This window comes from Lemur catta, chromosome 4 (genome assembly GCF_020740605.2).
Source record: "Lemur catta isolate mLemCat1 chromosome 4, mLemCat1.pri, whole genome shotgun sequence".
NCBI classification, from domain to species: domain Eukaryota; kingdom Metazoa; phylum Chordata; class Mammalia; order Primates; family Lemuridae; genus Lemur; species Lemur catta.
The window spans coordinates 31386356-31398951 of NC_059131.1; the positions used below are offsets into that span (position 1 = coordinate 31386356).

The window sequence follows — 12596 nt, forward strand, 5'->3', positions numbered from 1 at the left end:
AGCACCACCAGGTGAAGGCAAAAGGTTCAGGGTTTCCAGAAGCAACCACAGACCCACACTATTGGTGGGGTTCATTGGGTCCTCAAGGTACTTCCCAGAGCCTCCTGAGAAAGTTATAATGCACAAAAATAGCAAGCTGTGACTGTCAAGATTACCACCACCTAGTGTGTGCACCAAGCTTAGACACATTTCAAACAGCATGATAGGCTGGGTGTGGTGGCTCATATCTATAATTCTAGTACTTTAGGAGGCCAAGGTGGGAGGATCACTTGAGCCCAGGAATTTGAGACCAGCCTGGACAACATAGTAAGACTCCATCTCTACAAAAAAATTTTAAATTAGCCAGCTATGGTGCCATGTGCTTGTAGTCTAGCTACATGGGAGGCTGACTCAGGAAGATCACTTAAGTCCAGGAGTTCAAGGCTTTAGTGAGCTATGATCGTGCCACTGCACTCCAGCCTGGTAACAGAGCAAGACTCTGTCTCTTAAAAAAAAAAAAAAAGCATGACTAAAACTACCTACTGCCTCCAAGTCTTAGCTATTATACTTTAAACAGCCTGTCCTACTCTTTGGCTGCTGCATCTCCCTGCTGGGCTCCAGCACCTAACAAACTGAGGCTTGTAAGGCTTACTCAACAGGGCTGTGAGCAGGTATTTGGATAATAATTCACATGACAGCTTTCCCTTCTCTGGAAACAGGTCTAATACACTAGGGTGGCATGCAGGGGTCTTGTCTGTGTTTTCCCTCACTGCTCCTGGCTTGGGCTGACTGCTCCTGGCTTGATTGGGGTTGACAGCTGGCCTGGTCTGGGATAACAGCTTTCTCCTGCCTGTAAATATAGAGCATCAATGAATCAATAGAGAGCCTGAGGGTTTAGGGAACAGCACCCAGAGTATTGCCGTAGAGAAAGTGTCCATGAACTCTAGCTTTTGAGGTCCCTATAGCTGTGCAGTTCTTATTCTTTCCTAGACTCGATTACTTAGCTCTTTTTTTTTATTTCAATAAGCTCCTTTTTTTTCTAATTTTAGGAGCCTCCACTAAACTCCCTATATTATTTTTTTGCAACCAAAAGAATCTTAACACAGACTTCAATATGTATTTATTGAACACCTTTTACCTGTAGTCATTGTGCTAGGTTCTGGGGACTTTGGGATGCAAAGATGAATTTTTAATCAGTCTTTATCCTAAAGGGGTTTATAGTTCAATCGATACTCCTTGGACTTGGCCTCACAGTTCTAAATGTGGGCTGACTTCATCAACACGATGGAGTTGGATGGCTAGATGCTTCCCAAATCCATTCTCCTTTTCTTCTTGAGTAAGGAAGGGTATATGGCAGGGATGCATGTCCTGGGCAGTCTTTTGGTAAGATGTGGCCAGGTACTAAGTTCTCACCAATGGCAAAAGCACAGCAGGGAACTGAGGCCTTTAAGTCAGCAATGTCTCCTCTGCAGGATCTTTCTCTCCCTCCCTGCTGCTGAGACCTGGACCAGGCAATGGCATGGCCTCAAACAGGGAGTTAAAATAAGGAAAAGCCACAAGAGGAAGGAACCTGGCCGCTGAGTGACTTCAAAAAGCAAAGTTACCTAGACCCTCATCTCAGATGCTATGTGGGAGAGAAATCAGCTTTTTGTTCTTTAAGCCTGCAGTCCCCAACCCCTGGTACCAGTCCGTGGCCTGTTAGGGACCCGCTATAGAGCTCTGCCGCCACCCCTTTATCCCTCCACCCTGGTCTGTGGAAAAAATTGTCTTCCATGAAACTTGGTTGGGACGGGGGCGGGGGGGGGGGTGGTTTACACACAGCAGGAGGTAGCTTCATCTGTATTTACAGCTGCTCCCCATTGCTTGTATCACTGCCTGGGCTCCACCTACCCCTCCCCACGGCCCTTGGAAAATTGTCTCCCATGAAGCCAGTCCCTGGTGCCTAAAAGGTTGGGGACTGCTGCTTTAAGCCATTGAATTTTGGGATTCTCTTAGAAACCCTCTCTTCCCACAGTGAATACCATAGCCTGTCCAGAAACGGAAACACTGTGTTGCCACAGCCTAAGTGGCCATTCTAGGGAACATCCTCAACCACGGGATGCTGGTGACTATGGTTCTAGGTTGGAAACTCTTCAAGCCATCAAAGACACAGGTTTTGTAGACTAATTCCCTGGTCTGATTCTTCCCTTTCCCACACCATCCTGATTGACCTTCTGAAAAAGAGCCTCACATTCACCTAGAATGGTTGCAACCATTGTTTTGGGGAAGTTTAAGACCCTCATCATCCCTGTGTAACTCTTCACACACCCTGGTCCAACATTCATACTAAAGACAGATGCCTCTAATCTTGGGGTAGTGCCGCTTTGTCTCAGAATCTGAGAAGCACTAAAGCCCTAAAACCTTATATTTTGGCACTGGTAGAAGAGAAAAAACAAAACAAAACTATCTGGTATCCACAAAATAAAGGCACCTGCAGTAAGGCTACTCTTCCAGGCCTGAAGGCCAACCTGGCAGAGACTCAGTACTCCGCTACTGCACTCCATCACTGTATAGTTGAATTACCAAAGCCTGAGGCACCTGTGGTTTTCTTGAGAGTTGAGTTGTGGCAGGTGCAACGTCTTATTCCTCCAGCACTTCAGTTTCAACCTCTCCTTTGCCACGGAGAAAGAACTGCCACATCTATACCTTGCCTGGGAGCCAAAGTACCCACGGACTTCAAATACCACCTGAAGAAATCCACAGCCAGGCAACCCCACCTAGACCTAGAAGTCATTACCCAGAACCAACGATAATGCCACTCTGACACCCAGGAGCTCCATCACTCAGCCACAGCCTCAGAGAAAGGCCAGTGGAGGGGTGGCTGCCTTCCCCTGCAGCCAGTCAATTTCCCTTCTGGATGAGGCCAAGATTCATGGCCCTGCCTGTGTCTCAGGTTTCTCCAGAGGCCTCCAGGGTTCTGCTGAGATGATTAACACATTCCTTGAAACTTCTATTGGCCCTGCCAACACTCAATGTGCTCTTTAGGGTGACCCAGACAAACAATAGGCACCCTGAGGGCAGCAGCATTCACCCTCATCTCTGGGCACCTTGGAAGAAGGCTTGTGATGAAATTTGTTTCTAAGCTCCCCATATGTCAGGACCACAATTTGTTTATTTATCCATCCTTCCATTCTACATTTATTGAGAAATGGCTTTGTGCTCTAGCTCTAGGCACTGTTGTATTATCAGAGGATATATTATAGCAATGAACAAAATGATGAAGTCTCTGTAGAGCTTTGCACAGTGGCAGTATCATAGCCAATGAGGTTTATTTGAGGCACGATTATTGCTAATTGAAAACTTTTCCCAGTACCCCGCCATGACAACTTGCAATATAGCTGGCATTGGCAATTTTTTGATGGTCCCTACGGGGACTGGATTAAAAAAAAAAAAATGAAGTCTCTAGATTTGGGGCTTACATGCTAGTAGAGAAAGGAGATGATACATTAGAAGTAGATATAGACATTCTACAAAATACCTGACCAGTACTCCTAAAAACAATGAAGTAAAGTTTAATCATAACTTTTTATAAGTAAATATACATTAGGTGCTGATGGATGCTATAAAGAACAAGGAGAGTCAGGGTGATGAGGTGCTCTTTTAGGAAGAAGCCAAGGAAGTCCTCTGTACTAAGTAGAGACCTCAATGAAGGGAAGGAGTAGTGTGTATGGCTTTCTGGAGAGGAGAGAAGGAGTGCAAAGGCCCTGAGGCAGCAGCATGCTTGGTGTGTTGGAGGAATACTGAAGAGGTCTGCTTGGCTGGCGTGCAGGGAAAGGGAGCAGTGGGAGAGTCCTAGGAGAGGGGATCAGAGAGGTAGCTGTGGACAGATCATACAGGGACCTGTAGTAGGAGCACTGACTATAATGTCTCCTATTAGTCATTTCCTTCATTCCTCCCTACTTCCTCCCTCCTTCCCTTTCTCTCCCCCTCCTTCCCTTCCTTCTTTCCTTCCTCCCTCCCTCCCTCCCTTTCTAACCTGCTTCCATTCTTTAGAGCAAAGGTGTGGTTTTTGGGGTTTTTTTTTTTGAGACAGAGTCTCACTCTGTTGCCCGGGCTAGAGTGAGTGCCGTGGCATCAGCCTAGCTCACAGCAACCTCAAACTCCTGGGCTTAAGCGATCCCACTGCCTCAGCCTCCCGAGTAGCTGGGACTACAGGCATGCGCCACCATGCCCGGCTAATTTTTTCTATATATATGGTTAGCTGTCCATATAATTTCTTTCTATTTTTTAGTAGAGACTGGGTCTCGCGCTTGCTCAGGCTGGTCTCAAACTCCTGAGCTCAAACAATCCGCCCGCCTCGGCCTCCCAGAGTGCTAGGATTACAGGTGTGAGCCACCGCGCCTGGCTAGCAAAAGTGTGTTTTAATGTTCAGTTTAGAGGGAGAAAGGCTAGATGTGGTCCTGGCACCGTCTTGCAACCATAAGCTCTTCAAGACCTGTGGCTTTTTGACCTCCAGGTTGTTGCAGATAAACAGATAACACAGGCTTGAAGAGCCCAGGAAGACATGCACTCAAACCTCTGTCCTCTCACATATTTCAAACAATTTTTCTTTTTCATAAAAAAGTACTCTTTCCTGGTAAATAAAAATGTCAGAATTCTTTTGAAGAGTCCCAAGACTTCCTCTCCTCTGTTCATTACATGGTAAGATTTGTCCTTCCATGAGGTAGCATGAGATCCCTCCTTGGTCTCATGACTCTGGGAAGCACAAGTCCTTGCAGAGAGTCAAGGAAATTACCTATTTCTCTTGTGAAAGAGCATAACTGTAGGAGACAGATCTGGTCATTGGAATCCTGGCTTTACCGCTAAAGTGTGATCTTAGGAAAATCACCTACCTACCTCCTCAGAACATCTGTTTCCTCATTGATTTCAGCCATTTTCAGTTTTTTGTTTTGTTTTAAGCAGTGGAGTCATTTTCAAAATGAAACAGTTTGCAGAATCTTTTTTTTTTTTTTTTTCTGAGACAGAGTCTGGTTTTGTTGCCCTGGGTAGAGTGCAGTGGTGTCATCATAGCTCACTGCAACCTCAAACTCCTGGCCTCAGCATTCCTTCTGCCTCAGCCTCCCAAGTAGGGAGTAGCTGGAACTATAGGCATGCACCACAATGCCCGGCTAATTTTTCTATTTTTAGGGGAGTCGGGGGTCTCACTCTTGCTCAGGCTGGTCTTGAACTCCTGAGCTCAAGCAATCCTCCGGCCTCGGCCTCCCAGAGTGCTAGGATTACAGGCGTGAGCCACCACGCCCGGCCCAGAATCTTAATGTATAAATAGATACAGGGGGCCCCCTGCTTGGGTTGGGGGAGCTTGGAGGGCACAGAGATCTTCTAGGCCTCCCCTTTGCTCCCCTTACATCCTATTCTGGGCAGCCCCCAGAGGATCTCTACAATCTGGGAAATTCACGGGGCACTGTTTGAAGACCACTGCCCCAGCTCAAAGGATTGGGCACTTCACCAGCCCCTTGTCTTGATCCCTCATGCTCCTAGTCCTCACCTGTCCTTAGGTGCCCAGGGCCGTATGACAGCCCCCTACCCTTTGGGCAACTGAGAACCAAGAAAGAGAAAGTGCTTCTGAACCTTACCTTTTCCTGTACCTTAGTTTTTATTTCCAATCTAAAGACTTACTGGTTTCCTACATGATTGACACTAAGAATAATTTCACTTCTCAGGTGATTCTGCCTCCCAAGCTTTCTGTTTCCTTTGCAAGACCCTAGCGCTTGACAATTGGGTAGCAGTGGTGTGAGACAGTCAACATGAACCAGTAGCTGGGTATTTGAGAAGCACCTGATGAAGTTCACCCATCTGAACTTCCCTCCCAGACAAACGGAATTATCAAGGCCAGGCACAGCATGGAGTAGGGCTGGTCCGTACTATGTGGACCAGGGAGCACCGAAGATCTGAAACCTCTAACAGCATTCCAAAAAAATGCATCAATCCAAAGAAGTCAGTCAGAGAGACAAGAACCTCTCAAGGATCATAACCAAAGACAGGATGATGGAACTAACTGACTCGGTGGGAGACAAGCAGCAGAGTCTGGGCCTGCTCTATCCCATATGGTAGCCACTGGCCACATAGGGCTATTGAGTACCTGAAATGTGGCCGCCAAATTGAGATGCACCATAACTATAAAATACACTCTAGATTTCAAAGACTTGGAATCAAAAAAGGAAGTAAAACATCTCATTGGTAATTTTTACGTTGATTACATTAGGTCCAATACAGTTATAACGACTCCATGTATATGGATTAGATTATGTTGAAATGATCAAATTTTGTATATATTCAGTTAAAGCAACTATATCATTAAAATTATTTGCATCTATTTCTTTTTACTTTTTTTACTGTGACTGCTAGAAAATTTTAAATTGCATATATGGTTCACGTTATTGAACAACGGTGGTCTAGATTCTGTCTGGGCCCTAGAGGGATTTCCTCAGGTGGGAAAACACAGAAGTAGAAACCTTTTCATAGGGAACCTGAAGTTTTGCCCTTGGATGAGTAGGCAGAGGTTAAAAACACCCTTCTTACCCTTCCTCCTCTCAGAAGTAACTGACACGGAGTATGTCACCCTAATGTGTTTAGGAGGATTCTGAAGGTGGGAATGGGTCCACCTGGAGCAGTAACCTTCACTACAGTCTGCCCAGAACTGGCCCCATCATCCACTCCTCCAGTGCACCCTGGTGCCCACCCTAGGTTCCTTGTTGGATGATTAGATTCAGTTGCATAAAGTAGACAAAGCCCAAATAACAGCAGCATAAACAGGACAGAACTTTATTTCTCTCTTAAGGAAAAAAAATTTTTTTGAGAGAAATAAACTTCTGTCTTGCTTATACTATTATTATTTTGGACTTTGCCTATTATATGCCACTGAACCTAACTAGCTATGCTGCATGGATTCCTAACAGCCATCCTGGACCTGAGACCGTGAGTGAATGAAGGCAGAGCAGCAAGACTGAAGGAAGCCAGGTCTAGGATGACAATGAAGCTGTCATTGGTCTATTAGAATCCCACATTCCAGGCAGCAGAAAGGTGAACATGGAAGAAGAAAGACCCCGTTTTTCCTTTTAAGGACACTCCCCAGAAGCACCATACAATACTTCTTGCATTTCATTGGCCAGAACTTAGTCACATAGTATACCTGACTTCAAGAGAGGATGGGAAATGCCTTTTAACTCGTTAAATTGCTGCCTTAAATAAAATCAGGGTTGTGCCACTTAAGAAGGAAGAGGAAAATGTATGTTGGAATAGGCAACACATTTGCACCCCTTGGGTACACGTTGACAGCATCACTCTGAAAGGACACAGAGGGTGGTCCTGCAGCTTCCGGCATGGGCATGGAGATAAAAATGGAGGCATAGAGCACTGACCCTGCAATGATCTCCCCTGCGCTGTGGGAGGAGGGAGCATAGAGAAAATCAAGTCTGTGCACAGGGGCAGGTTGAAGATCAGCTCCAAGGCAGTCCTGCCACAGTGGCAATTGAGTGATTAGGATCAGTCCCTCATGGCCCACATTTGACTGCAGCACAAGTAGTGGCTTGCCTTAGTGTCAGATCACCTGGTTGCAAGGAAAAAATGTTCTTTAAAAGGGGACACAGGTGGGTCCCAGAGTCCCTGTAGAGTGCATTCAAGGTCTTCAATATCTTGTAGCATGTGGCTAGAGCATTATCACAGTGACACAGTCTTAACCTTTAGTGCCAGCCCCAGGCTACCCCCATCCCTGTACAGCAGGCCTCTTCCACATTCTACAGCTCTCAGGGCACTTGATCCTTAACCCAGCCTGACTGGGCACATAGGCACATGTTTGTTTACCAAGTCTATTGTGTTCCTCCCAAAGATACTTGGCCTGAGTGTGGTCACGGGAAAACAATCAGACAAGTCTAAGTTGGAGAATAAGCTGCCTGGACTTCTTAGAAGTATCAATATTAAGAAAGACGGGGAAGTGCTGGGGAACTGTTGTGGATCAGAGGAGACTGAAGAAATATGACAACTAAATGCATTGCATAATCACAAGGAAGGTGCATCTGTTGGGACATTATTAGAAAAATTGGGGGCATTTTAATGGAGGCTATATATTGCATGAAACTATGGAATGTTTAAATTCCTAGATGTGGTCATTGTTTTGTGGGTGTGTAGGAAAGCGTCTTTGCTCTTGGGAGATATATATTGGGGGTGGAGTATTATGGTCACTATACCTGACTGCCAGGTAGTTCAGCAAATAACAAAAATAATTTTAATAATAATAATAATAAACATATGGGTATAAATACTGAAAAAGATGGAAATATTGACCATAGGTAAATGACTCTAAATTCCTTAAGGAAATGGTCCAAGGTTTCCCCAGAATATATCTCAACGTCTACCACATGGTAGACATGTTTGTTTATGAAGGAATAAATGAATTGGGCCAAGGTGTTTCCTCAAAATGTTGCACCTTCCCATTGGCCCTTTCTTTGTGCTATTTCGCCAAATGGAGCCTATGTGTCAGAATCATTGGTTGCTAGTGATCCAACTTGAACTAGCTCAAGCAAAAGGGGGACTTTACTGACTCCTGTAACCAAACTTGGGGAAGGCCAGGGGCAGCCGGACTCAGGGAGAGCTGAAATCAGAAACTCAAATACACCTTCTTTCTGTATAGTCTGCATCTTTCCTTCCTGCTGCAGAATGGCTCTTTCTATTTAGCTTTAAGCTCTTATCCTCCACCAGAAAGGAGTAGCACCTTCCTCTTCTCTCTGGCTGGAAATTTTTAAATGCCATGGGAGGGCTCTCATTGGTCCAACATGCATCATAGACGCTGTGCAATCACCAGGAGTTGAGTGAAGGAGGAGGAGGGTCCTACTTTGGGTGGACAAAAAGGTTGCCCTTTACAGCCAATAGTGGGCATTAGCTTTGTAGATATCTTTGAAAGGTAAAAAGTGATATAGTTAGAAAACGTATTTGCTCTTTGTTGTGAATATATTTTTTCCCAATTTGATATTTGTCTTTTAATTTGAGCCATTCAATAAACTCTTCAAAGCACCCATTTTGTACTATAGACAGTCCCCGACTTACATCCATTCGGCTTAAGATTTTTCATTTTACAATGGTGTGAGAGCCATCCGTATGCGTTCAGTAGAAACCATACTTTGGATTTTGAATTTTACTATTTTCTTGGGCCATCAATGTGCCGTATGATACTCCCTCGTGTTGCTGGGCAGCACAGTGAGCGGCAGCTCCTGATCAGCCACGTGGGCACGAGGTAAACAACCAGTACTTACCCTACAGTATTGACCTTACTGAAGTCAATAAATTACATGAGATATTTAACACTTTATTATAAAATAGGCTTTGCCTTACATGATTTTGCCCAACTGTAGGCTAATGTAAGTGTTCTGAGCACATTTACGGTAGGCCAGGCTAAGCCATGACGATCAGGTCAGGTGTATTAAATGCATTTTCGACTTACAATGGGTTTATCTAGCCATAGCCCTATCATAATTTGGGGAGCATCTGTAGACTCCTATGCCCTTCAGTACCCTTTCTGTGGTCACAGTAATGGCTGATTAGGTTATAGCTTTCACTAAATCCTTTTCAGACCTAAGGATATACTCCAGCCTCTTGATAGGATTTAGGTATTTCCCAAGTCTTCTCAGGAATAGCTAATCAAACCACTTTTCCCTCTCCTGTCAGGGCCCTAACCCACACGGCCACTGTCAGTTAATGAGACCTCCTGGGTTGTAAATAACAGAAGTCTGCTCAGACCAGCACAGGCAAAAAGGAACGCAGAACCCATGGGCCCAATACACAAGCCTTGGGAGGGGTTGAATCTAGAAATGGAGGGCCATGAGGAACCAAGGCAGCTGTTTCCTCAGTTTCTCAGTGTGTGCCATCTCCCTCTTTCTGGAACTACACTGATGCTCCCCGATTCCTTTATTCTGCTTTCTCGGCAGACAGGCTTGCTCTGTGCTTGGGGGAAGATAGCTGGCCCACACACAATTCCAAAATGTGTATGTACTCCGAGATCAAGTACAAACTCACAAAAATTTGTCCCATTCCCAGATTCTTTGGTAACTGACCCACTTTATTCAGGGGTCTTCCCCTACTGCAGTCAGCTACGATCAGGGGAGCAGGAGCCCACATGATAAACATGGGCCCAACTCTGGGCAGGGGGTGAGAGTGTGGGTGAGTTCTCAGACAGTGCAGGCTAAGGGCTTTATGTTATGTTAGAATCTTATAGGCCGGGCGCAGTGGCTCACGCCTGTAATCCTAGCACTCTGGGAGGCAGAGGAGGGAGGATCATTTGAACTCAGGAGTTCGAGACAAGCCTGAGCAAGAGTGAGATCTCGTCTCTACTAAAAATAGGAAAAATTATCGGGGCATGGTGGCAAGTCCCTGTAGTCCCAGCTACTCGAGAGGCTGAGGCAGGAGAATTGCTGAAGCCTAGGAGTTTGAGGTTGCTGTGAGCTGGGCTGACACCACAGCACTCTAGTCTGGGCAACAGAGTGAGACTGTCTCAAAAAAAAAAAAAAAGTTTAAAAATTAAAAAAAAAGATTTTGAATCCCAAAGAATCCTGTCCTTAAAGCGAATCCTCAAGTGGATTAACTAATGTGACTTGATTTATGGATTCGTGACATTATAACAAGAAAAGACCCACATGAAAAAATGCTAGGTTCTTATCCCCTTCTACCTTTTTACCCACGATGATCCTCTCCACTTAGGCTTTTAGCTGTCACCTCTATAGAAAAGACTCATACATCTTTATCATAGCCCTTCCCTCCACACTCAGCTTCAGAAATATATTTCCAACTGCACTGGATATCGCTATCATACTCCAAATTCATTATGACGAAAACCAAACTCACTATCTTCCCCTTTAAATGTGCTCTTTCCATATATTACTAAATAAGCCCTTAAGGCCCCATAATGACTGGCAGCCAGAGCATTCCGGCATCCGTACGTCCTCCCCTCCATCCTTACGTCCTCCCCTCCATCCTTACGTCCTCCCCTCCATCTGTCCCCTTTCTTCACTCCCACAAGGGCCCCTCTTTGGTTGAGCACTCTTAAATCCTGTCCAGACAGTTGCAATCACCTCCTCACTACCCTCCTTTAAGTGCATTTTCCACACTAGAGCCAAACTGTTACCGAAAGTTCAGCACTTGTCCTCGAGGCATCAGAAGACTAGGAACAAGTGTTTTGAGGAAAAGGAAAGAGGAGTCTATTAACTTGCCTGGCAAATGAGGATGGAGACTAGGGTCTAAAAAATGCCATAGGCCTAATAATATGCACAAATATAGAGCTTTTGAAGGGTGGGTTCTCTGCTTAGGGCAATTGCTATTCAACTACAGTTATGATCCTGCAGTCCATCTCCATCCTGTCTTGCTAAAGACAATGCCATGACCTCCACCCAAGACCTCCCACCACCAGGTCCCTGGCAGAGCCATCTCCTGTGACACAAAGAACAAAAGACTTACTCTGCCCCTCCCTACCATTGGCCTAAGGCAGGGTTGTAGATTTTAGTTCTCAAAAAGGTTGCAGATTTTAGTGGAGGATGTTTGAAACAGACAAAATATTTTTGCCGTTTTTTTCAGGCCATTCCCTCTGTTACAAAACTATCTCGTTGAAAATATAAGTTCAGGGTTGTTCTCTGCTTAAAAACTGCCTAATCACCTACAGAGTGAAACCCAAAGCTTCTTAGCAATCAAAGCTCTTAAGATTTTCTAGCGTTGCTAGTCTGGCTTCATCTCCCATTATGCGGCAGGCATTATGCCTCACCTCCTCTTTACACCCTACTAAAGTCAATTTCTCACCCTTTCAGAAACAAGATTAGTGCTACCTAGACGCCAGAATGTATATTCTAGGGTGACAAACAAAAATGTAATGCGCTATAAGGGAGCTATGTGGAAGTGCTATGGGACCCTGGAGGAAGGGCAACCATCAGCCCTTGCCCTGGGGCAGGAGGTACCTCTAAGCCCCCAGATGGGAAGGCCAGGTCAGTAGGGGAGGAGGGGATCTGCAGGCAAACGCCTGGAGATTGGAGGGAAGGGGCACAGGGAAGACTTTCAGAGTGTTTAGCATCTCAGTGGCGTAGCAGAGCAGTGAAGTGGGAAAGGGAGAGTAGGTCCCAGCTACGCTGGACAGGAGGCAGAGGAGCGGCTTTAAGAGATTTGTAGGACAAAGAGATCCCTAAGAAAATGCAAGGCTTTGTCTGGATAGAAATGCTCTGGGCAAGAATTAGGGCAAAAAGGCTATGCTTCTGGAATGGAAGAGAGAGTAGGAAGTTCCCAGATAGAACCAATGAGCTGGAGTTAATAAAAAACAAAAAGAGTATGTGTGTGTCTGTGTGTTTCTGGAGCAGAGGGTGTGTCCAGAAGAAATCTGGTTTCTTATGTGTAAAATAAGGGTGTAAGACCTACCTCATTAGATAAAATGTGTAAAGCATTTAGTTTAGTGCTGGCACATGGCAGGTTTTCCAGATGGCTTAAAGTTGGCACATCATTTTCTATAGATGGTATGATATGATCTCCATAAGAACTGTGGGATACACAAGCAAATAGAGTACAGAAGTGGACATTGAGGACCTTCAGACTGAGCTACAGGTTGAGAGTCCAGA

At 45.2% G+C, this 12596-nt stretch overlaps 1 protein-coding gene and 1 non-coding gene across 3 annotated transcripts in view; both read left to right on the forward strand.

Annotated features, from left to right (window-relative positions):
* Positions 1-12596, forward strand: part of MTA3 (metastasis associated 1 family member 3) — a 224326-nt gene that overhangs the window by 14628 nt on the left and 197102 nt on the right. The window lies entirely within an intron of this gene.
* LOC123637527 lies at positions 3251-3392 on the forward strand. The gene has a single exon (XR_006734900.1). It is a non-coding gene; the product is annotated as a U4 spliceosomal RNA (small nuclear RNA).